We start from the raw sequence: 26,175 nt of genomic DNA, 5'->3' as shown, positions 1-26,175 counted from the left end.
ACAGCCACCCCCTGGGCCTTGCTACAATTCCAGATCCCTGTATAGGGGTTAAGGGTCTCGGGGTGCTGTCCCTACTGCATCCAGATCCGCGGAGGGACGTTACAGTTATAAACAGCATACAGTATTTTTCGCAGTGTTTATGTAGCATCGGATGTTTTTTGCCTCCTGTCCTTAGCAGTAAATATGACTGCAGCCTCTGAACTCAATATTTAAATTACTTACGGTCAGGGTCGGACTGGGGTGCCTAGGGACCACCAGGGGAATTGACTCTAGGGGCCCACCCTATGGCTACCATAAATGGTTTTATTATGTGTTCATTTTTTGGCCTCTCCCACTAAAACGTGTGCCATTTAGCAAGCTGTACAGTGTGCAAAAGAGAACGCTCTCAGCCTCCTATATATCGTACACACTGTACTCTTGGCATCCTATATCACATACAGACCGAACTCTCGGTCTCCTATAACAGATACTTTCTATAAGAGGCTGAGAGTGTGGTATGTACAGTGTATAGGATGCCAATATTGCGATATGTACGGCATATTGGCCTCGTATATGACATGCAGACTGTCGGCCTCCTATTAGGCCCCCTATAAGACATACTGAGTGTCGGGCTCCTATTAGGCCCCCTATAAGACATACAGACTGTCAGCCTCCTATTAAGCCCCCTATAAGACATACTGAGTGTCGGCCTCCTATTAGGCCCCCTATAAGACATACTGAGTGTCGGGCTCCTGTTAGGCCCCCTATAAGACATACTGAGTGTCGGCCTCCTATTAGGCCCCCTATAAGACATACTGAGTGTCGGCCTCCTATTAGGCCCCCTATAAGACATACTGAGTGTCGGCCTCCTATTAGGCCCCCTATAAGACATACTGAGTGTCGGCCTCCTATTAGGCCCCCTATAAGACATACTGAGTGTCGGCCTCCTATTAGGCCCCCTATAAGACATACAGAGTGTTGCCTCTTAGATACTGTACAGACCGCACTCTCTGCCTATGTACGGCATACAGGAGGATGATAGTGCGGTCTGTACAGTCGGTATACAGGCCTCATATGACATATTAGGCCATATAAGAGTGTGCTGCATGTGTATCTTATCTAGGAGGCACTGACTGAGATTGTGATCTGTGATGCTGCATCATGTCATGTGTATGAGCAGGGACAGATTTAGGCAAAGTGGGGCCCTAGGCCAATTTTAAAATGGGGCCCCAAATGCTAACATATTGCACATCACACAGAAGCATTTCGGTTGTAGTTACATGCGCTGAGTTCAGGACGCTGAATCAGTGTGATCGACAATATTGAAGTCGTTCAACACTTGTTTCCTGGCCTCTTTCCACCGTCTGAGAAAGAATGATGGGGACAGAACAATCACTAATGGATTAATCTGTCCCCATACAGTATCATGTTATCAGCAGCACATCTACAGTTTACACCCCATAGTCCTCCATTCAATATAATGTCCCCCATAGTCCTCCATATAATATATTCTGCCCCATAGTCCTCCATATAGTATAATACACTCCTCAGTCCCACATATAACATAATGCAGCCACCCCATAGAACATAATGCAGCCACCCCACAGAGTATAATGCAGCCCTGCCATACAATATAATGTAACCCCCATAGAATATAATGCAGCCCCCTCTTATAGTATAATGCAGCCACCCCTTAGAGCATAATGTAGCCACCCCACAGAATACAATGTAACCCCGGATAGAATATAATGCAGCCCCCCTCATATAGTATAATGCAGCCCCTCCATAGAATATATGGCAACCTCTTATATAGTGTAATGTAGCCCCTCCATAGAATACAATGTAGCCCTCCTCATATAGTATGAAAAAGACCCTATTGTCTACTCCAGAGAAGCTATACTGCTCCTTAGGGATACAAAAAGGCAGCATGCTGCTAATAGACCAGAGGACATTCTACCAGAAATAAGGAGGACTAAGAGAAGAGGTTGCAGAGCTGGAGCCCTCAGGAAAGCTAGAAGAAGGCGCTATAGACCTGCTCTTCCCTCCGTCATTATGGGCTATGTGAGGTCACTCGGGAATAAGTTGGACGAACTGTCGGCGCTGACCAGACATCATCGGGAATTAAGGGAGTGCAGTATGTTGCTGTTTACAGAGACCTGGCTCACCTAAGGTACTCTGGACACTTGTCTCATTGGATGGCTTTAAACTCATTTGCGCGGACAGGACAAGGGAGAACGGTGAAGTCGGAGGGCTGGCGATATTTGTGAATGATAGATGGTGTGACTCTAGGCACATCGTGGTCAAAGAGCAAACATGCTGTAAGGACATTGAGCTGTTAGCTGTGGGCATGAGACCTTTTTATTTATTGAGGGAACTTTCGCATGTAATCATGATAGCTGCATACGTCCCCCCTTCTGCGAAAGCTGATGCCGCCACTGAGGTCCTACAATCCACAGTGAGCATGATGCAGTCCCTTCACCCCCAAGCACTCCTTCTGGTTTCGGGAGACTTCAATCGTGTCTCCAGCATCCATACTACCCGGTTGCACACAGTATGTTACCTGCCTCAATAGAGACAACAAAATATAGGACTTGTTCTTTGCCAATGTGAGAGGGGCATATGCCTCGTCAGCCTTACCGCCCCTTGGAAGATCGGATCACAACCTAGTGCACCTCCAACCCGTGTACAAGCCACTTGTACAGAGAGAACCTGCTGTCACTCGCACAGTGAGGATATGGACTGAGGAGAGTGATGATGCTCTGAGAGACTGCTTTGAAACAACCACTTGGGATGTGTTGCAAGATTCCTATGGTGATGACATGGATGGTCTCACACACTGTATAACGGACTACGTTAATTTCTGTGTAGACAACACGGTACCCACAAAAGTAGTGAGGTGCTTCTCTAACAATAAACCATGGATCAGCCCCAGAATAAAGCCTCTTCTCAAAGAGAAGAAGTTGGCCTTCAGATTAGGTGACAAGGGCAGGCTGAGAGGTGCAGAAAGATCTGAAGAATCTAATCAGGCAGGGAAAGGCTAATTATAAGAGAAAGATAGAACTGAAATTGTCACAGAAAAGGATTCATGAAGTCTGGGAGGGTCTAAAGTCTATATCTGGGCATAGACAGACTGTCTCCAGGATGATTGTAGATAAAAAGGGGCTTAATGAACTTAATCTATTCTTTAACAGATTTAATCACACACTGGTTGCTCCTGCCCCTGCATACTATTCACACCTCTCTACTACAATAACCTCACCCCCTGCTGCAACTTGTCAACTGAGCCAGGGTCTGTTCTTCACAAGTACCCAGGTTGCAAAAGAACTGGATAAGATCAAAGTTTTGAAGGCTGCAGGTCCTGACGGCATCAGTGCAAGGCTAATCAAAACCTGCGGGCACCAGCTGAGTGAGATCATTACATATCTGTTCAATATGAGCCTGAGAATAGGTATAGTACCACAACTGTGGAAATTATCGTGTGTGGTACCAGTTCCGAAGAAACCTTATCCGAAAGACCTTAATGACTATAGACCTGTAGCATTGACATCACACCTGATGAAGGTACTAGAGAGATTGGTTCTCACACGTCTCCGTCCTCTAGTGAGCTCGGATATGGACCCTCTCCAGTTTGCCTACAGGCCGGGCATTGGTGTGGATGATGCAATTATCCACCTTCTAGATAGGACTCTCTCTCACCTGGAGAAACCTGGGAACACTGTGAGAATAATGTTCTTCGATTTCTCTAGTGATTTTAATACCATACAGCCAGGTCTACTGAGAGACAAGCTGGGCCTTGTTGGCGTGGACCTCCAACTCTCCACCTGGATCCTTAACTACCTCACAAACCGACCTCAGTTTGTAAAGGTTCGGGACAGTGTGTCAGACACGGTGATCTGCAATACAGGGGCACCTCAAGGTACAGTTCTTGCCCCTTTTCTCTTCACACTGTACACTGCGGATTTTAAGTGCAACTCATCTAGCTTCTACTTGCAGAAGTATTCTGATGACTCTGCAATAGTAGGCCTCATCACAGGAGGAGATGAAAGAGAGTACAGAGATACTAACCAAGCTTTTGTGGAGTGGTGTCAGAGGAACCACCTTAGGATTAATTCCGGGAAGACCAAGGAATTGGTGGTGGACTTTCGCAAGGGAAAAAATCCACCAGTAGTGGTGAACATTCAGGGAAATGACATTGAGATAGCCGACACCTATAAGTACCTTGGTGTGATACTCAATAATAAGCTTGACTGGGCCCATCACTTGGATGCAGTGTACAGGAAGGGCCACAGTAGGCTTTTTCTGCTCAGAAGGCTGTTAGGGGGGCACTCAGAGTTAGGGGGGCACTCCTTGCATTCTTCTTCAACTCTGTTGTGGCATCAGTCATTTTCTTTGGTGTGGCGTGCTGGGGTAGTGGCATATCAACCAGGGACAGGAATAGGCTGGACAAACTGATTAGAAGGGCCAGCTCTGTCCTGGGATGCCCCCTTGATCCAGTTCAGGAAGTAGGCGACAGGAGGATACTGGCCAAGGTGAGCTACATGGTGCAGAATGATTCCCATCCCATGCATGAGACCGTGACAAAGATGTGCAGTAGTGTCAGTGACCGGCTACTTCATCCTAAATGTGAGAGGGAGCGCTATCGAAAGTCCTTCCTTCCTGCTGCAGTTAGGCTGTATAACCAGCACTGTCCAAAACGGAGAACGACCCAAACAGTGAACTGATAGATCCAAAGTTGTGATAGTCTGGTTATATCTTTTTCTTTCGTATATGTACCTACCTACTGTCAATGTAATGTCTTTATGCATCTGTATCTGTACTTGTTCTTGCCTTGCTGCTGTAATGCTCTGAATTTCCCCATGGTGGGACGATTAAAGGATTATCTTATCTTATCTTACAATGCAGCCCCAATAGAATATAATGTAGCCCCCTCATGAAGTATAATAAATCCCCCTACAATATAATCTAGCCCCCCATAAAATATAATGCAGCCCCTGTAGAATACAATGTAGCCTCCTCATATAGTATAATGTAGCCCCTTCATAGAGTATGATGCAATCACCACCATAGAATATATAATGTAGCCCCGAATAGAATATAATACAGCCCACCTCCCCATAGAATATAATGTAGCCCCCCATATTATATATCACAGCCTCCCCCATAGAAAATAATGTATAATGTACCCCCCATGGTATTAAACACAGTCACATAGCATATAGCACAGCCCCACATGGTATATAGCACAGTCCCACATGGTATACAGCAGAGCACGATGGCATACAGCACAGTCCCCCATTGGTATACAGCACAGCCCCCCATTGTTATACAGCACAGCCCCCCATTGGTATACAGCAGAGCGCCATGGTATACAGCACAGCCCCACATGGTAAATAGCACAGGCCCACATAGTATAAAGCACAGCCCCACATGTTATACAGCACAACCCCCCATTGGTATACAGCACATCCCCCATTGGTATACAGCACATGCCCCCATTGGTATACAGCACAGCCTCTCATTGGTATACAGCACAGCCCCCCATTAGTATACAGCACAGCCCCACATGGTATAAAGCACAGGCCCACATGGTATAAAGCGCAGGCCCACATGGTATAAAGCGCAGCCCCACATGGTATATATCACAGAATCACATGGTTTACAGCACAGCCCCATGGTATACAGCACAGCCCCACATGGTATACAGCACAGGCCCACATAGTATAAAGCACAGCATCACATGGTATACAGCACCATGGTATACAGCACAGCCCCACATGATATACAGCACAGGCCTCAGCCTCCTCCGGACCCCTCTTCCCTCCTCTTCCTCCTCCAGACCTCTCTGGCCTCCACTTACTTCTCCAGACCCCTCTTCCCTCCTCTTCCTCCTCCGGACCCCTCTGGCCTCTACCATGGAGACTCTTTGTTCCCCCTCCTCTCCAGGGACACAGACCACCCGTCACCCACTCACTCTAGACTCTACTCACCGGACCACAGCAGAGTAGGAGTGGGAGCAGCAGCAGGGAGAGCAGAGCTCAGCGGCTTCCTCTTGTCTCACACGCTGGCTGCTATGCTATTAGTCAGCCAGCTACAGAGCCGGAAAGCAGAGCGCGGGGTGTTTCACCCCCCATCAAGAACAGCGCTGATGTCACGTGGCAAGGTCCTGGGGCTGGGTGAGTCATCAGAGAGACCCAGAGCCAGCAAGAGGGCCGCCTGACGCCGCGTCAGCGCCTCAGACTGGGGTATGCCGGGCCCGCGCCGCCTCGCGCTATGGTATGTGCACGCGTGCGTCCCTTCAAATCATGGGATGCGCTTTTAAAGGGCCCACGCACTTAAAGGGGCAGCATTTTTAAAGGGCCCCAGTGACCCTCGGGGCCCACCGGGCATTTACCCGGTACCTCGCCAGGCCAGACCGAGCTTGCTTACGGTAATTAGCAATTGCACAAGAAAAAAAAATTACATGTACTGCATGTACAGCAGTTTTTTTTTTATTGGAAAAGCCCAAATTCGCCACTTCACTCCAGAGCTGCATTCATAATTCTACAGTCTTTGCAGCGGCACTTTTTTTTAGTATCTTACATATGATGTATTATTGAATTAGATATTTAGCGAACGGTATTTATTCTATTTCCACATAGGCAGAATAACATTTTTCCAAACACCTGTCTCCGTGAGATACATCTTGACTCTGCGTGCAAAACATAACCTGCTGGATCACATGTGGACAGTCAGCAAAATATTTCCTGTTCTGTAGTAGATGGTTAGGTTTCACTTACCTTATATATGAGCGCCATCTGGTGGTTGTTTTTTATATACTTTTAAAAGGGTAATCGCAGTCTTGGAACCATTTTTATTTCTAACTAGCTGAAAAGCCCGGCGTTGGTACATAGTAGGTTGGGGGCCCTGTAATGGTACATAGTAGGTGGGGGGCCCTGTAATGGTACATAGTAGGTGGGGGCCCTGTAATGGTACATGGTAGGTGGGGGCCCTGTAAAGGTACATAGTAGGTGGGGGGCTCTGTAATGGTACATAGTAGGTGGGGGCCCTGTAATGGTACATAGTAGGTGGGGGCGCTGTAAAGGTACATAGTAGGTGGGGGGCCCTGTAATGGTACATAGTAGGTGGGGTGCCCTGTAATGGTACATAGTAGGTGGGGGGCTCTGTAATGGTACATAGTAGGTGGGGGGCCCTGTAATGGTGCATAGTAGGTGGGGGCCCTGTAATGGTACATGGCAGGTGAGGGGCTCTGTAATGGTGCATAGTAGGTGGTGGTCCCTGTAATGGTACTACATAGTAGGTGGGGGGCCCTGTAATGGTACTACATAGTAGGTGGGGGGAGGGCTGTAATGGCACATAGTAGGTGGGGGGCCCTGTAATAGTACATAGTAAGTGGGGGCTCTGTAATAGTACATAGTAGGTGGGGGCTCAGTAATGGTATATAGTAGGTTGGGGTCCCTGTAATGGTACTGCATAGTAGGTGGGGGGCCCTGTAATGGTACTACATAGTAGGTGGGGGGAGGGCTGTAATGGCACATAGTAGGTGGGGGGCCCTGTAATAGTACATAGTAAGTGGGGGCTCTGTAATAGTACATAGTAGGTGGGGGCTCAGTAATGGTATATAGTAGGTTGGGGTCCCTGTAATGGTACTGCGTAGTAGGTGGGGGGCCCTGTAATAGTACATAGTAGGTGGGGGGCTCTGTTTTGGTACATGGCAGGTGGAGATCATGTAATGGTAGATAGTAGGTGGGGGCCCTGTATATTGTGTATAATAGGTGGGGGCCCTGTATATTGTGTATAGTAGGTGGGGGGCCTGTATATTGTGTATAGTAGGTGGGGGCCCTGTATATTGTGTATAGTAGGTGGGGGGCCTGTATATTGTGTATAGTAGGTGGGGGCCCTGTATATTGTGTATAGTAGGTGGGGGCCCTGTATATTGTGTATAGTAGGTGGGGGCCCTGTATATTGTGTATAGTAGGTGGGGGCCCTGTATATTGTGTATAGTAGGAGGGGAGGGTCATGTAACAGATTGTGTCAGGGCATCAGGTATGTTGCTTACATCTGACCGTCTTTAACCCCTTCACTACCAAGGGTGGTTTGCACGTTAACTCCCGGGCCAATTTTTACAATTCTGACCACTGTACATTTATGAGGTCATAACTCTGAAACGCTTCTATGGATCCCGGTGATTCTGACATTGTTTTCTCGTGACATATTGTACTTCATGTTAGTGGTAAAATTTCATTCAAATAACTTGCGTTTATTTGTGAAAAAAATGGAAATTTGGCGATAATTTTGAAAATTTCGCAATTTTCCAACTTGAAATTTTTTTGCCCTTAAATCACAGCGATACGGCACACAAAAAACTTAATAAATAACATTTCCCACATGTTTACTTTACATCAGCACAATTTTGGAACCAAAATTTTTTTTTGTTAGGAAGTTATAAGGGTTAAAAATTGACCAGCGATTTCTCATTTTTGCAACATCATTTTATTTTTAGGGACCACATCACATTTGAAGCCACTTTGAGGGGTCTATATGATAGAAAATACCCAAAAGAGACACCATTCTAAAAACTGCACCCCTTATGGTGCTTAAAACCACATTCAAGAAGTTTATTAACCCTTTAGGTGCGTCACAGGAATTTTTTGAATATTTAAAAAAAATGAACATTTAACTTTTTTTCACAAAAAAATACTTCAGGTTCAATTTTCTTTATTTTACCAAGGGTAACAGGAGAAATTGGACTGCAAAAGTTATTGTGCAATTTGTCCTGAGTACGCTGATACCTGATATGTGGGGGGAACCACTGTTTCGGCGCATGGCAGACCTCAGTAGGGAAGGAGCACCGTTTGACTTTTTCGATGCAAAATTGGCTGGAATTCAGATCGGACGCCATGTCGCGTTTGGAGAGCCCCTGATGTACCTAAACAGTGGAAACCCCCCCAAGTGACCCCATTTTGGAAACTAGACCCCCCAAGGAACTTATCTAGATATGTGGTGAGAACTTTGAACCCACAAGAGCTTCACAGAAGTTTATAACGTACAGCGGTACAATTAAAAAATCCTATTTTTCCACAAAAATGATCTTTTCACCCCCAATTTTTATTTTTCCAAGGGTAACAGGACCCTAAAAGTTATTGTGCAATTTGTCCTGAGTACGCTGATACCCCATATGTGGGTGTAAATGACTATTTGGGCGCATAGCAGAGCTCGGAAGGGAAGCAGCGCCATTTGACGTTTTTGGCTAGAATTGAGATCGGACACCATGTCGCGATTGGAAAACCCCTGATGTACCAAAACAGTGGAAACCCTCCACAAATGACACCATTTTGGAATCTATACCCCCCAAGGAACTTATCTAGATGTGTGGTGAGAACTTTGAACCCCCAAGGGCTTCACAGAAGTTTATAACATACAGCCGTACAATTAAAAAATCATATTTTTTCCACAAAAATGATCTTTTCACCCTCAATTCTTATTTTTCCAAGAGTAACAGGACCCTAAAAGATATTGTGCAATTTATCCTGAGTGCGCTGATACCCCACATGTGGGGGTAAACCACTATTTGGGTGCATGGCAGAGCTCGGAAGGGAAGCAGCACCATTTGACGTTTTTGTCTGGAATTGAGATCGGACACCATGTCGCGTTTGGAAAGCCCCTGATGTACCAAAACAGTAGAAACCCCCCACAAATGACACCATTTTGGAAACTAGACCCCCTGAGGAACTTATCTAGATGTGTGGTGAGCACTTTGAACCCCCAAGGGCTTCACAGAAGTTTATAATGCCCAGGCATGAAAATAAAAAAATCGTATTTTTTCCACAAACATGATCAATTAGTCTCCAATTTTTTTATTTTCCCAAGGGTAACAGGAGAAATTGGACCCCAAAAGTTGTTGTCCAATTTGTCCTGAGTACGCTGATACCTCATATGTGGGAGAAAACTACTGTATGGGCACACGTCGGGGCTCGGAAGGGAAGTAGTGACGTTTTGGAATGCAGACTTTGATGGCATGGTCTGCGGGTGTCATGTTGCTTTTGGAGAGCCCCTGATGTACCTAAACAGTGGAAACCCCCCACAAGTGACCCCATTTTGGAAACTAGACCCCCTAATGAACTTATCTAGATGTGTGGTGAGCACTTTGAACCCCCCAGTGCTTCACAGAAGTTTATAACGACCGGGCGTGAAAATAAAAATATCGTATTTTTTCAACAAACATCATCTTTTAGTCCCCATGTTTTTATTTTCCCAAGGGTAACAGGAGAAATTGGACCCCAAAAGTTGTTGTCCAATTTGTCCTGAGTACGCTGACACCTCATATGTGGGAGAAAACTACTGTAAGGGCACACGTCAGGGCTTGGAAGGGAAGTAGTGACGTTTTTGAATGCAGACTTTGATGGATTGGTCTGCGGGTGTCATGTGCGTTTGGAGAGCCCCTGATGTACCTAAACTATTGAAACTCCCCACAAGTGACCCCATTTTGGAAACTAGACCCCCCACGGAACTTATCTAGATGTGTGGTGAGCACTTTGAACCCCCAAGTGCTTCACACAAGTTTATAACGCCTGGGCGTGAAAATAAAAAAATCATTTTTTTCCGCAAAAATGATATTTTTGCCCCCAATTTTTTATTTTCCTAAGGGTAACAGGAGAAATTGGACCCCAAAAGTTGTTTTGTAATTTGTCCTGAGTAGGCTGATACCCCATATGTGGGGGTAAAACACTGTTTGGGCGCATGGCAGAGCTTGGAAGGGAAGGAGCACTATTTGACTTTTTCAACGCAGAATTGGCTGGAATTGAGATCAGACGCCATGTTGCCTTTGGAGAGCCCCTGATGTGCCCAAACAGTGGAAACCCCCCAATTCTAACTCCAACCCTAACCCCAACACACTCCTAACCCTAATCTGAGCCCTAACCCTAGCCCTAACCCTAACCCTAATGGGAAAATGGAAATAAATACATTTTCTTTTAGTTTTATTATTTTTCCCAAACTAAGGGGGTGATAACGGGGGGTTTGATTTACTATTTATGGCGGGTTTTTATGTTTGGCGGCTGTCAGACGCTAAAAGACGCTTTTTATTGTAAAAATAGTTTTTGCATCACCACATATTGTGAGCTGTAATTTTTCCGTATTTTGACCCACCGAGTCATGTGAGGTCTTATTTTTTGCGAGATGAGTTGACGTTTTCATTGGTACCATTTTCGGGCACGTGACATTTTTTGATCGCTTTTTATTCCGATTTTTGGGACGCAGAATGAACAAAAACCAGCGTTTCATTAATTTCTTTTGGGTGGTGCGTTTACGCTGTTCCGCGTGCGATAAAATTGATAAAGTGGTTTTATTCTTTGGGTCAGTACAGTTACAGTGTTACATCATTTAGGTCTTTTTTTATGTTTTGTCAGTTTTTTGCAATGAAAACAATTTTATATAAAAAATAATTATTTTTGTATCGCTTTATTCTGCGAGCTATAACTTTTTTATTTTTTTGCGGATGATGCTGTGTGGCAGCTCTTTTTTTGCAGGACAAGATGGCGTTTTCAGCGGTACCATGGATATTTATATGCATCTTTTTGATCGCGCATTATTGCACTTTTTGTTCGGTGGTATGATAATAAATCATTATTTTTTGCTTCGTTTTTTATTTTTATTTTTTAATGGGTTCACTAAAGGGGTTAACTAATGGGACAGTTTTATAGGGCGGGTCGCTACGGACGCGTCGATACCAAATATGTGTACTTTTATTGTTTTGGTTTTTTTTATTTTGAAAAAATGGATTTATTGGGGAATATTTTTTTTTTTTTTTTACTAATTTATTTAGCGATTTTTTTAAAATTATTTGTAACACTTTTTTTTATTTTTTTTTACTTTATTACCTTGTCCCAGGTGCGACATCACTGTCCTGTGACAGATCGCTGATCTGTCACATCACAGATCACAGGGCTGTAGGGAAAGAGACCCCCGCAGCAGCGCTGCACATTGCGCTGCCGTGGGGGGCTCAGGGAAGCAAGGAGGGAGACCCCTCCCTGCCGATGCTTCCCTTTAACCCCCGGTACACCGCGATCGCGTTTGATCGCGGTGTACAAGGGGTTAACGTGCGCCGCTGATCGCTGGGACGTAATATTCCGTCCATGGTAATTAGGTCCAGGGTCACATGGACGGAATATTACGTCCCTTGTAGGTAAGGGGTTAAGGATGACCATAAATATGGTTATAACCAGCATACAGTATTTTTCACAGTGTGGCATCGGATGTTTTTTGCCTCCTTAGGCCTGTTTCACACTTACGTTTTTTCTGTCAGTTGCAATCCGTGAAAAAGGCGGAGAACGGATCCGTGGCCGTTGAGACACCAACAGGTGCCACCGGACCGTTGTTTTCATGGATCCGCCGAAGTCTGCATTTTAAAGGAACCGCAGCCGAGAGAGAGAGATTTTCGACGCTCCCAGAACGGCATTTCATGGTTAAAATGCCTCCCGGAGTAAAGCTCCCAGCATGCGCACTTAAAAATAGCGGACCGTCATGGCAAAAAAAAGTTGCATTGTCCGTCTCATCCGCCCGGGAGCCGCTAAAATCTTGGCGGAACCCTTAAAATAAGGGGTGGGACGAACGACCGTCAGTCAAGATCCACCACTAATATAAGTCTATGGAGGATAAAAGCGGATCCGCCCATTTTTTGGCGGATCCGTTTTTTTCTAAAATTGGCGGATTTTGACTGACGACAAACAACGGACGTGTGAAACAGCCCATAGCTGTAAATATGACTGCAGCCTCTGAACTCATTATTTAAATTACTTACGGTAATTAGCAATTGCGCAGGAAAAAAAATTATATTAAAAAAAACAGGGTGTAATTACTCTTCTGTACTGATCTCAAAGGGACATCTTAAATATAAGTCAAATAACATGCATTTATTTATCAGGTGTTATACTCCAGAGCTGCACTCATAATTCTGCATGGAGGTAGAAGTACAATACCGGGCTAATAAAATAAGCTATTTCTAACTAGCTGAAGAGCCCGGCATTGCTTGGGCATAGTAACTAACTGTGGTTAGTTACAACAAATTATAATGATTTTATTGCACATAAAAACATTTCACTTCATATATTCAACACATTTAAGAGCCTTTTGATAAACAACATTTTTGGTTTTTCCTTTTGGTGCAAAGATGAACAGATTTTTGGCAGTTCCAACTTTTGAACAGGCCACGTAAAGTTGACCATGAGAAAAGCATGGAGATTGCAAATCGATCCCTACTCCTTTCAAGGCCTGTCCCTGAGCCTTGCTAATGGACATTGCAAATGCCAATCAAACTGGAAACTGGAGGCACTTAAAATCAAAAGAAAAAAGAAGGACGATAACACCATAGACATAAGAATAATAGGCCTCCGTTACCACAACGGTCTACAAGGAAAACTGTTGCTCATGGCAACCAATCACAGCTCAGGTTTCACCTTTTAAACAGCTCTGGGGTGAAATGAAAGATGCTTAGTGATTGGTTAGTATGTGGAGTAGGCGTGGCTTGATACATACATACACTCAGTTTTATACACTGTGTTCCAAATTATTATGCAAATTGGATTTAAGTGTCATAAAGATGTTATTTTTTGTTTTTCAAATAAACTCATAGATGGTATTGTGTATCAGGGCTCTTTGGATCACTGAAGTCAATCTCAAATGCCTGTGATAATTAGTTTGCCAGGTGAGCTCAATTAAAGGAAAACTACTTAAGAATGATGTTCCACATTATTAAGCAGGGCACAGGTTTCAAGGAATTTAGGAAATAAAAAGGATCTCTCTGCTGCTGAAAAGCATCAAATAGTGCAATGCCTTGGTCAAGAGATGAAAACATTAGATATTTCCCAAAAATTTAAACGTGATCAATGTACTGTTAAGAGATTTGTGGTTGATTCTGAGCACAGACATGTTTGTGCTGATAAAGGCAGAATGAGGAAGGTTTCTGCCAGGCAAGTTCATTGGATTAAGAGAGTGGCTGCTAAAAAGCCATTACAATCTAGCAAACAGATATTTAAAGCTGCTGGTGCCTCTGGAGTCCCTCGAACCTCAAGGTGTAGGATCCTTCAAAGGCTTGCTGTGGTGCATAAACCTATTATTCGGCCACCCCTAAACAGTGCTCACAAGCAGAAACGGTTGCAGTGGGCCCAGACATACATGAAGACTAATTTTCAAACAGTCTTGTTTACTGATGAGTGTCGAGCAACCCTGGATGGTCCAGATGGATGGAGTAGTGGATGGTTGGTGGATGGCCACTATGTCCCAATAAGGCTGCGATGTCAGCAAGGAGGTGGAGGAGTCATGTTCTGGGCCGGAATCATGGGGAAACAGCTGGTAGGGTTCTTTAAGGTTCCTGAAGGTGTGAAAATGACCTCTGCAAAGTATATAGAGTTTCTGACTGACCGCTGTCATGGTATAAAAAGCAGAAACTTGCCTTCAGGAGCAAAATCATCTTCATGCATGACAATGCACCATCTCATGCTGCAAAGAATACCTCTGAGTCATTGACTGCTATAGGCATAAAAGGAGATAAACTCATGGTGTGGCCACCATCTTCCCCTGACCTCAACCCTATAGAGAACCTATGGAGTATCATCAAGCAAAAGATCTATGAGGGTGGGAGGCAGTTCACATCAAAACAGCAACTCTGGGAGGCTATTCTGACTTCATGCAAAGAAACACAAGCAGAAACTCTCCAAAAACTCACAATTTCAATGGATGCAAGAATTGTGAAGGAGATATCAAAGAAGGGTTCTTATGTTAGCATGTAACTGGGCCTGTTAAGCTATTTAACTCCAAAATATCCTTTTTGTTCAGTGATTGTGACCTCCTAATGCTGCAAATTCCACAAATGAGCATTTTCAGTTCTTTAAAACATATCAAATGTTTAGAAATTCTACTGTGCCTAATAATTTGGAACAGTGCAATTTCAGTTTTTATTCATTTTGGAGATTATACTGTTATTATTATTTGATGCATACTAACGGGTGATGACTTTCATTAGACTGACTGTCATTTGTACCGACTATTTAGGAAAATCAGAGAAAAATATCATTTGCATAATAATTTGGAACACAGTGAATAAGGTATATAGATTTCAATGCATAAATATAATTAGGCAATTTTGGAAAGTCACTTAAAAGTTGTTAAAGGGGATTCCCAGGACTTTAACCTCTTCATCACCAGGCAATTTTTCTTTGTTTATGCTTTTTTTCCCCCTTCTATCGAGATTTTTTTTTTAATTTTTATGTTGATATAGTCACATGAGGGTTTGTTTTTAGCGGGTGAGAATGATTCATTTTACAGTATAATCTGAAAAATAGGGGAGAACATACAGTAACTACATTGGGTAAAAGGGTGAAGAAAAAACTTTCTCAAATTTTTTTTTCTTTGGGTGTTTGTTTTTTATTTTCATGTATTCATTGAGCAATAAAAAAAACAATCTGGTAAAGGTCAGTACAATTACATCGATACTAAACTTTAGTTTTCTTTAATACTCCTGGGACTTAAAAAAATTCCAAGCTATGTTATATGAAAAAAAATATATATATATTTATTTTTTTTTGGTTTTTTTTTGAGGGAAGATGTGGCAACCAAATCCCAGAAATTTTTAGTTTTCAAATTTGTTTCCTTGTTTACCATATGTTTAAAATAATTTTAGATTTTGATTGATTTTACACCTTTGTGGGCATTGTTTTTTTTAAAAAAACAACACTTTTTAGCAGGGCTGTGGAGTCGGTAAGCCACAGTTGCGACTCCGACTCCGACTCCTGGATTTTATCAGGCTCCGACTCCAGCTCCGACTCCGACTCCGGCTCCGGCTCCGACTCCTTCATAAATGGCCAATTCATAACAACAAATTTACTGTTGTAAAATATTAAACATCGTGCTTATTCAGTTTATCACCATCATATAAGTAATCAGACCACTTAGAGCAAAAACTACATTTATTAGAATACAATTAGAATATAGCAAATAACTTTTATAAACTTTTCTAAACTGTAAGTAAATATGCAATAAACACTTTTATGCAGTTAATAAGAAGAAATCTATAAATTTGTCCTCAGAAAAAGTATTGCCTCTGTCAGATCCTCCTTCATGGATGCCCTCAAATCTGATCTAATTATTTTGAGAGCAGAGAACAACCTCTCTACACTAACTTGTGTTGGTGGCAAAGCAGTAACCACTCGGGCAACATCTCTGACAATGTCAGGATACAGAGGAATCGCTTGTTGCACTGTTATTTTTGATGAACGGTCAAATTTCTCAATTTCTTTTAGTGCACATGAAAAAGTCTGCTGAAATGTACTGGCTGTGTTCCTTGATGGGGATGACTCTTCTTCTATGCGGGAACGCTTTGCACGGTCCTTGTGATCCAAATATTTTTCGAAATTAAATTCTTCATCAGTTGATGATGAGGGTGAAGATGTGGCAGGACGACCAAATTCTTCTTGTTCCTCCTGACTGTTCTGCAACCCTTTCATCCTTACTGCTATTTCAAACAGAGCTTCTTTTCCTTTACTTAGCTGTTGATCATCTAGAAGAATCCGATGCATTGGGTCTACATAAACAGCTGCCAAAAGAATGTTATTTTGTAATAGTAGCTCCTCTCTCCGTTTCATTGATGTAGCAATGCCACTTGCAATTAACCCTCCTCTTTGGGACAGGCGAAACATCAGGTTCTTCCACTCCTTTAAGAAAATACCTGGAGTTAAGTCCTCTGCTTGTAATTTTTTAGTAACTGTAAATGGGTGCTCTAGCAATTTTTCCAGCTCAGTCACCTGATTCCACTGACTTTCATTTAGCATCAGTTGAGGGTTAGCCATGTCTACAAGAAAGGTTTTCAGTTCAACCAAGCTCTGAATCATTAACTAAGTACTCCCCCATCGTGTGGCTTGATCAATAATTGCCCCTTTTCCAGCACGTCTCTTCAAAATTGAGTCAACTTTAGGGGTTCTGGCAACAGTAGCCAATTTTCTCACCTTGCCAATCAGTGCAGCAGCATGTCCTTCTTGCAGACTGTCTCTTATAGCCAGCTGTAGCGTATGCACAACACAGCGCATGTGATGAATGAAAGAACATATTGACACAGTTTCAACAAGATCATCTAAACTATCATGTTGCTGTTCATCTGAAGCAACTTCAGTTTGCTCCTCAGTTACAATACTGTGTTCCTCTATTTCAAACTTTCTGTGTCTGTGGACCCAGAATGTTCTTCTAGCTGCTGGTCACCATCATTACTCTCATTCATTAGCTTAATAGTACTTATCATATTTGAAGCATTGTCAGTTACGACAGAAAGAACTTGCTCTTTTTTAAGTTCATAGTCTTGCAGAACCTTTTCCACCAAGACCTGGAGAAACTCACTGGTGTGATGAGCTTTGGTGTCTTTACTGCCAATGTCTTGGTAACTATTTCATTTTTGTCACAAACAAATCAGACATTGATGGCAAAATAGTTCACTCTGTTACGTGTGCAGGCATCCATTTTAAGAAACAGAAAGCGTCCCTAGAGAGTTTTTTTAAGTTCTTCCTTTTGTTTAAAAGCTTCTTCGATTACTAATTTTCTAATACTCTCTCTCTCCAGAGAAACACCAAGCTTGCGGGCCATTTCCCCATTCAGACACATAAAAGCTGGTCGTGAAAATAATGAAATAGGCACACTATCCTTTACAACAAGCTCTATGATCTGTTTTTTAAATGTATCTACTGTCATTGTCACAGTAACTTTGTCACTGACAAAATATCTTGCAACTGATGGCTGCAAAGTTCTCTGCTCCTTTGTTTGGCTGGAAGAGCTGGGCACTGGTTCATTGGTTTGAATGCAGTCTTTCTCATCCACTGCTTTCAGTACTTCTGGATGAAAGCACTGTAAATGTCTCTTTAGATTAGAAGCTCTGGTAGGAGCATTTTTATCTTTGCCTGAATATGCACTCATCTTGGCTTCACAGCATTTGTTTTCGTCTGGATCATTTGTCATACACTGACAGACATAATGTTTTCTATCTTGAGTGATGGTGAAATGTTCAAATACAGCTGATTTAATGTGATGCTTCTTTGACATTCTCAGGTTTTTAATTCTGCATTCACAATCCAAATGACAATTGTTTTTCCTAAAAACAATTGTACAACATTATTGCCAGGTCGTACAACTGATATAGTGGTCAGTAATACTGTTATTATTCCTCATGTACTCACAGTTAACTGATGCAAAGTTTGTTGAAAGGATAATACTTCTTACAGTCTTCCTCTTCTGAGTAGCAGGCAGCTGTGAGATGCTTGGAAGACGCACACCTAGTATGATCTAGTCTAGAGGAGGAGCTTTACTACTAAGAATTTACAACACATTTTCACTTTCAGTTTCATACATTGTAAGTAGGGGGGTTGGGGCAGCATGAGGTTAACCAAGTATAAGATTAGATAAGGGCAGTGGAGAACAGTGACACACAAGAAGTAAGAAATGTCTCTATCTCCAGCAGAACTGCTTATCACTGTTGTTCATAGTTTGATAGAACATATATATCTGAGTAACATTTATAAAATTCATATGAAAGTTCAATTATGAAATATTAATACATTTTTTTTAAAGCTGGAGTCGGAGTTGGTACATTTCTACCGACTCCGACTCCGACTCCAACCAAAACTAACTCCGACTCCACGACTCCGACTCCGACTCCACAGCCCTGCTTTTTAGTGGCGCTGTAAGATACTGATAGCAGTATCTAAGGGGGTAAACAGGAGCGAACATAACCAACTCCGGTCGCTGCTGTTAGAGACAGGCACTCACATGAGCCGTGAGCTGTGCGATATTTTTTCTCACTCCCATTGGCAAGTCTCGGCCGATATACAGTGGGTATGGAAAGTATTCAGACCCCTTTAAATTTTTCACTGTTTCATTGCAGCCATTTGGTAAATTCAAAAAGTTTTTTTTTTCATTAATGTACACTCTGCACCCCATCTTGACTGAAAAAAAAACCAAATGAACTTTCTGCAAATTTATGAAAAAAGAAAAACTGAAACATCACATGATCATAAATATTCAGACCCTTTGCTCTGACATTCATATTTAAGTCATATGCTTTCCATTTACTTGTGATCCTCCTTGACATGCTTCTACTCCTTCATTGGAGTCCTGCTGTGTTTAATTAAACTAATAGGACTTGATTTGTAAAGGCACACACCTGTCTATATAAGACCTCACAGCTCACAGTGCATGTCAGACCAAATGAGAATCATGAGGTCAAAGGAACTGGCCAAGGAGCTCAGAGACAGAATTGTGGCAATGCACAGATCTGGACAAGGTTACAAAAGAATTTCTGCAGTGCTCAAGGTTCCTAAGAGCACAGTGGCCTCCATAATCCTTAAATGGAAGAAGTTTGGGACCACCAGAAGTCTTCCTAGACATGGCCGTCCAGCCAAACAAAGCAATTGTGGGAGAAGAGCCTTGGTGAGAGAGGTAAAGAAGAACCCCAAGATCACTGTGGCTGAGCTCCACAGATGCAGTAGGGAGATAGTTAAACTTTGTGGAACTTTCTTCTATCACTGCAGCCCTCCACCAGTTGGGTCTTTATGGCAGAGAGACCTGACGGAAGCCTCTCCTAAGTGAAAGACATATGAAAGCCCGCATAGAGTTTGCTGAAGAACACATGAAGGACTCTCAGACTGTGAGAAATAAGATTCTCTGGTCTGATGAGACAAAGATAGAACTTTTTGGTGATAATTCTAAGCGGTATGTGTAAAGAAAACCAGGCACTGCTCATCACCTGCCCAATACAATCCCAAAAGTGAAACATGGTGGTGGCAGCATCATGCCATGGGGTGTTTTTGCTGCAGGGACAGGACAACCGGTTGCAATTGAAGGAAACATGAATGTGGCCAAGTACAGAGATATCCTGGATGAAAACCTCTTCCAGAGTGCTCTGGACCTCAGTCTTAGCCGAAGGTTCACCTTCCAACAAGACAATGACCCTAAGCGGACAGCTAAAATAACAAAGGAGTGGCTTCAGAACAACTCTGTGACTGTTCTTGACTGGCCCAGCCAGAGCCCTGACCTAAAGCCTGTCAGGGTCCTGACAGCCCCGGCATACAGCCTCTGCTAAGCAGGGACTCACCGGCACCGTAGGGACCCCTGGGGACAAGAACAGCTGGACAATAAAGATGCACGGGACCTGAATGTAGAAATTTAGAAAGCCGGCACAGGACCTACGGTCATGTGAACGGTCATGTGACTGCAAGGGGGCAGGGCTTAGCGTCCTGCTTTGAGAGGAGGAAGAAAACTCAGTCGGGCAAAGCAGAGGTCAGGCACAATCCAGGCAAGCGAGGTACAGCAGGGATAAACAGACGGAAGGTCAGACAAAGCCAAAGGTCATACACAAGATATCAATACAGTACCAGGGATGAGACAGAACGGACAGTCAGGGCCAAGCAGAGATCAAAAACCAAACGGACGTAGAAGGTACCAAGCAAAATCCAAAGCGATATTCAGAGAACAGACTGAGTCATACACAGGGAATCAAGCAACCAGAACACAGCACTAACACACTCAGGGGTCACCACACAATGCCAAGGGCAAAAGTATAACTGACGGGGGATGGGAACTTCCTGACTTCCTGAGAAGCCTCCCTAGAACCAATGAGAGGCCACCCTAATAGGTCCCAGGTGTGCAGGTGAGAGTCTGCACTGCGATCAGAACATTGACCCCAGAAGTGCCAGTCACCCAACAATGGTATCATGACAGTACCCTCCTCTCAACGGGGGGCCTCTGGACCCCCAGGTTTGCCCGGGTACCTAGCATGGAAAGCCCGAGCCAGACGATCCGCATGCATCAACCGGGCCGGCACCCAGGACCTGTCATCCGGCCCATACCCCTTCCAATGAACTAGGTACTGTACTGACCGCCGTACCAACCTAGAATCTACAATGTGACCAATCTCATATTACACATATCCATCAACCGAAACCGGAGGAGCAGCGGACTCGGATTCTCCCCGGACTGCTTCAAACGGCTTCAGTAGAGATCTATGGAAGACGTTAGGGATCTTGAAAGAGGGTGGGAGGCACAGCCTGTACGCTACCGGGTTGATTTTTTCCACAATCTTGTAAGGGCCAAGGAATTTGGGGCCCAACTTGGCTTACGGAACCTTTAACTTAATGTTTCGCGTGGAGAGCCAAACTTTCTCTCCCACCTGAAACATGGGACCAGGTGTTCGTTTCCTGTCCGCGAAAAACTTATACCTGCCTTGAGACCTAGATATACGCCGCTGGACTAATGCCCATGTATCTTTTAACCGGTTAACAGAGTCCTCAGCCCCGGGGCCCCCCGAATCCAGACGAGAAAACTCACCAAAATGAGGACTGAACCCATAGTTGATGAAGAAAGGGGACATACCAGTGGACTGACTCACCCGACTATTGAAGGCGAATTCAGCCAATGGCAGTATATCACACCAGTCATTCTGTCTAGCAGAAGTCAGACATCTGAGGATCTGTTCCACAGACTGATTAGTGCGTTCCATCTGACCATTACTCTCAGGATGGTATGCAGACGAAAAGGACAGAGATATCCCTAATTTTTAACAGAAAGCATGCCAAAACTTAGCCACAAACTGCACACCACGATCAGACACCACATTCAGGGGTACCCCATGCAAGCGGACCACATGCTGCACAAACAATCTGGACAAGATCTCAGCAGAAGGTAATGCTGGCAGGGGTACAAAATGAGCCTGCTTACAAAATCTGTCCACCACTACCCATACCACCGTTTTACCCCTGGAGGAGGGAAGATTGGTAATAAAATCCATGGACAGATGGGTCCACGGTCTTTCAGGAACTTCCAAGGGCATCAGCTCCCCCGCCGGCCGGCTATGGGAGCTTTTAGAACGAGCGCAGACCCCACAACCAGAAATGAATTTCTTTATATCAGAACCCAGAGTAGGCCACCAGAAGATCCTAGCCACCGCCAGTCGCGTGGCTGATATACCAGGGTGAGCACACAACTTGGATTCGTGGAACTCTTGCAAGAGTATAAGGCGAAGTTGTTCTGGGACAAACAACTTGCCCCCTGGTTTGGTCGCAGGAGCCAGCTGTCAGAGACACCGCACTACACTTGCTCATAAAGCCAGTGCGTGTGTCCTGAGTACAGAAGCAGTGCTAAGAGTTACCTGGGGAGCAGGGCAGCAGAGGTGACCAGGCGTGCTTCAACTAATAGTGTCAGGGTCCAGAGAACTCAGATTATGGCAAAGCAGAAGTCATGCACAGTACAGACCAGCGAGGTACAGGAGGGATAAACAGACGGGAGGTCAGACAAAGCCAAAGGTCATACACAGGATCACAGTACAGTACCAGGGAGGAGACAGAGCGGATAATCAGGGCCAAGCAGAGATCAAAACCAAACAGACATATAAGGTACCAGGCAGAATCCAATGCAATATCCAGGGAACAGACCGAATCATACACAGAGAATCAAGTAACCAGAACACAGCACTAACACACTCAGGGGTCACCACACAATGCCAAGGGCGAAAGTATAACTGACAGGGATGGGAGCGTCCTGAGGCTATAAGAAGCCTCCCCCAGAACCAGGGAGAGGCCACAATCATAGCCCCAGGTGTGCAGGTAAGCCTGCACCGGGATCACAACCTTTAACCCCAGAAATGCCAGTCATCAGCACTGGTTCCAGACATTAACCCCACGTGTGCGAGTCAAACCCGCACTGAGATCATGACAGTACCCCCCTCTCTACGGGGGGGCCTCTGGACCCCCAGGCTTGCCCGGGTACTTAGCATGGAAAGCCCGCACCAGGCGATCAGCATGCATCAACCGGGCCGGTACCCAGGACCTGTCCTCCGGTCCATACCCCTTCCAATGAACCAGGTACTGTACCGACCGCCGTACCAACCTGGAATCTACGATATGACCAACCTCGTACTCCACCTGCCCCTCGACCAAAACCGGAGGAGCAGCAGACTCGGAGTCTCCCCGGACTGCTTCAAAAGGTTTCAGTAGAGATTTGTGGAAGACGTTAGGGATCTTGAAAGAGGGTGGAAGGCACAGCCTATACGCCACGGGATTGATTTTTTCCACAATCTTGTACGGGCCAATGAATTTGGGTCCCAACTTGGCTGACGGAATCTTTAACTTAATGTTTCGCGTGGAGAGCCAAACTTTCTCTCCCACCCGAAACATGGGACCAGGTGTTCGTTTCCTGTCCGCGAAAAACTTATACCTGCCTTGAGACCTAGATATGCACTGCTGGACTTCTGCCCATGTATCTTTTAACCGCTGAACAGAGTCCTCAGCCCCGGGACACCCCGAATCCAGACGAGAAAACTCACCAAAATAAGGACTGAACGCATAGTTAATCAAGAAAGGGGACCTACCAGTGGATTGACTCACCCGACTCTTGAAGGCAAATTCAGCCAACGGCAGTGCATCGCACCAGTCATTCTGTCTAGCAGAGGTTAGACACCTGAGGATCTGTTCCAGGGACTGGTTAGTGCGCTCCGTCTGCCCATTGCTCTCAGGATGGTATGCAGACGAAAAGGACAGAGACATACCTAATTTTTTACAGGAAGCACGCCAAAACTTAGCCACAAACTGCACACCACGATCAGACACCACATTCAGGGGTACCCCATGCAAACGGATCACATGCTGCACAAACAACCTGGACAACGTCTCAGCTGACGGTAGTGCGGACAGGGGTACGAAATGAGCCTGCTTAGAAAACCTGTCCACCACTACCCATACCACTGTATTACCCTTAGATGGAGGGAGATTGGTAACAAAATCCATGGATAAGTGAGTCCATGGCCTTTCGGGCACTGCCAAGGGTATCAGCTCCCCTGCCGGCCGGCTATGAGAGCTTTTAGAACGAGCGCAGACCCCACAACCAGCAACAAATTTATTATGTCCGAACCAAGGGTAGGCCACCAAAAGATCCTAGCCACCGCCAGACGTGTGGCTGAAATACCAGGGTGAGCACTCAGCTTGGATTCATGGAACTCCTGCAAGAGTTTCAGGCGAAGTTGCTCTGGGACAAACAACTTCCCCTCCGGCTTGGCCGCCGAGGCCTGCGACTGGGCCCCCAGAATCTCCCGTTCCAATTCAGATGAGACCTCTGCTATCACAACCCCAGGGTGAAGAATGGAGGACGGTGGCTCAGGGGGCGACACCGGCTGAAAACTGCGTGATAAGGCGTCAGCCTTGACATTCTTAGATCCTGGACGAAATGTAATCGTAAACTGAAAACGGGAAAAAAAAAGTGACCAACAGGCCTGTCTGGGCGTTAGTCTATTAGCAGACTCAATGTACGACAACTTTTTGTGATCCGTGATCACCGTAACCGGGTGACTGGCCCCCTCCAAAAAGTGCCTCCATTCTTCAAACGCCAATTTGACCGCAAAAAGCTCTCTATTGCCTACGTCGTAATTTCTTTCCGCAGCAGAGAACTTCTGGGAAAAGAAAGCACATGGCCTGAGGTTGGTTAGAGTGGCAGGCCCTTGGGACAACACCGCCACCACCTCAGAGGCGTCCACTTCCACGACGAATGGTTTGGACGGATCTGGCTGCACTAACACAGGAGCAGACATAAAACATTTTTTCAGCATTGCAAAGGCCTCTTTTGCGAGCAAGGACCAATTTCTCACATCCGCACCTTTGCATGTTAGATCCGTGAGAGGTTTGACCACTTGCGAAAACCCCCGGATACATTTTCGGTAATAATTGGCGAACCCCAAGAAGCGCTGAAGACCCTTAAGATCTCGGGGTTGCAACCAATCCGCAATGGCCTGCACCTTCTTGGGGTCCATGCGAAAACCCTCACCGGATACAATTAACCCCAAAAAGGACAACTCTTGTACACAGAATACACTTTTCTCCAATTTGGCATACAAATGATTTTCTCTAAGCCTTTGGAGCACAGTTCGTACATGTTCCAAATGAGAATACTTGTCGGGGGAATATATCAAAATATCATCCAAGTAGATAACGACAAAACGACCAATGAGATCCGAGAATACCACGTTGATGAAATTCTGAAATATGGCAGGGGCGTTGGTAAGACCAAACGGCATGACTAAATTTTCAAATAGTCCCTCGGTCGTGAGGAACGCGGTTTTCCATTCATCCCCCTCCCGGACCCTTATCAAATTATATGCCCCCCGAAGGTCCAGTTTAGAAAACCACTTTGCCCCTGATAGTTGGTTACATAAATCGGGAATCAACGGAAGGGGGTACGTATTCCGTACAGTAATTTGATTAAGCTCCCGGAAGTCGAGACAGGGACGTAACCCGCCATCTTTTTTCTTTACAAAAAAGAAACCTGCCGCCACAGGTGAGACTGAAGGACGTATGTGTCCTTTGCGCAGACTTTCAGTAATGTACTCCTTCATAGCCAAGCGCTCAGGACCGGACAAATTAAACAGACGGGCTTTGGGTAATTTAGCCCCCGGGACCAGCTCAATAGCGCAGTCAAAGGGTCTATGTGGCGGTAACGTTTCGGCCTCGCTTTCGGAGAATACATCTTCGAAGTCCTTCAGGCATTCCGGAATACCTTCCAGCTCGACAGATGATACAGACACAGATTTAACAGGTTCAACCAGCAGTGCGGATTTATCACATGACTCAAAATCATTAAACCCCCATTGAACAATCTCCCCCATTTTCCAGTTAATAACTGGGTTATGGCGTTGTAACCAGGGCATGCCCAACACCAACCCTGCAGGTAGATTGTTCAGCACAAAACAACTTTGGTTTTCCACATGAGTAGCGCCCACTCTGAGCGAAAACAAGTCAGACATAAAGCGAATTCCCTCCTTAGTGACGGGAGAGGAGTCAATGGCCATCACCTTGATCGGAACCTTGAGCCTAACTGTCCCTATCTTGCAGTGTGTGACCAAATGGGAGTCAATGAGATTAATCGATGACCCGCAGTCCACGAAGGCTGTAGAGGAAAAAAGAACTACCGTCCACAAACAGTTCCACAGGCAGTAACACTTTAGAAAATGAGGAAAAGGGTACCTGATGGTCTGAGCAGTCTCCCTGTTGACTACCCAGACCTAGCCGTTTCCCGCCGACCGGGTTTGAAGACGGGCAATCAGGACACTCCCTTTCCAGTGTCCCGTTTTACCGCAGTAAAAGCATAACTGCTTGTCCTTCCGGCGTTTCCTCTCCATATCCTTCA

Source organism: Dendrobates tinctorius, unplaced genomic scaffold (assembly GCF_039654945.1).
Source record: "Dendrobates tinctorius isolate UK_male_01 unplaced genomic scaffold, ASM3965494v1 ptg000020l, whole genome shotgun sequence".
NCBI lineage: Eukaryota > Metazoa > Chordata > Amphibia > Anura > Dendrobatidae > Dendrobates > Dendrobates tinctorius.
Note: the sequence above shows the minus strand (reverse complement) of the source record.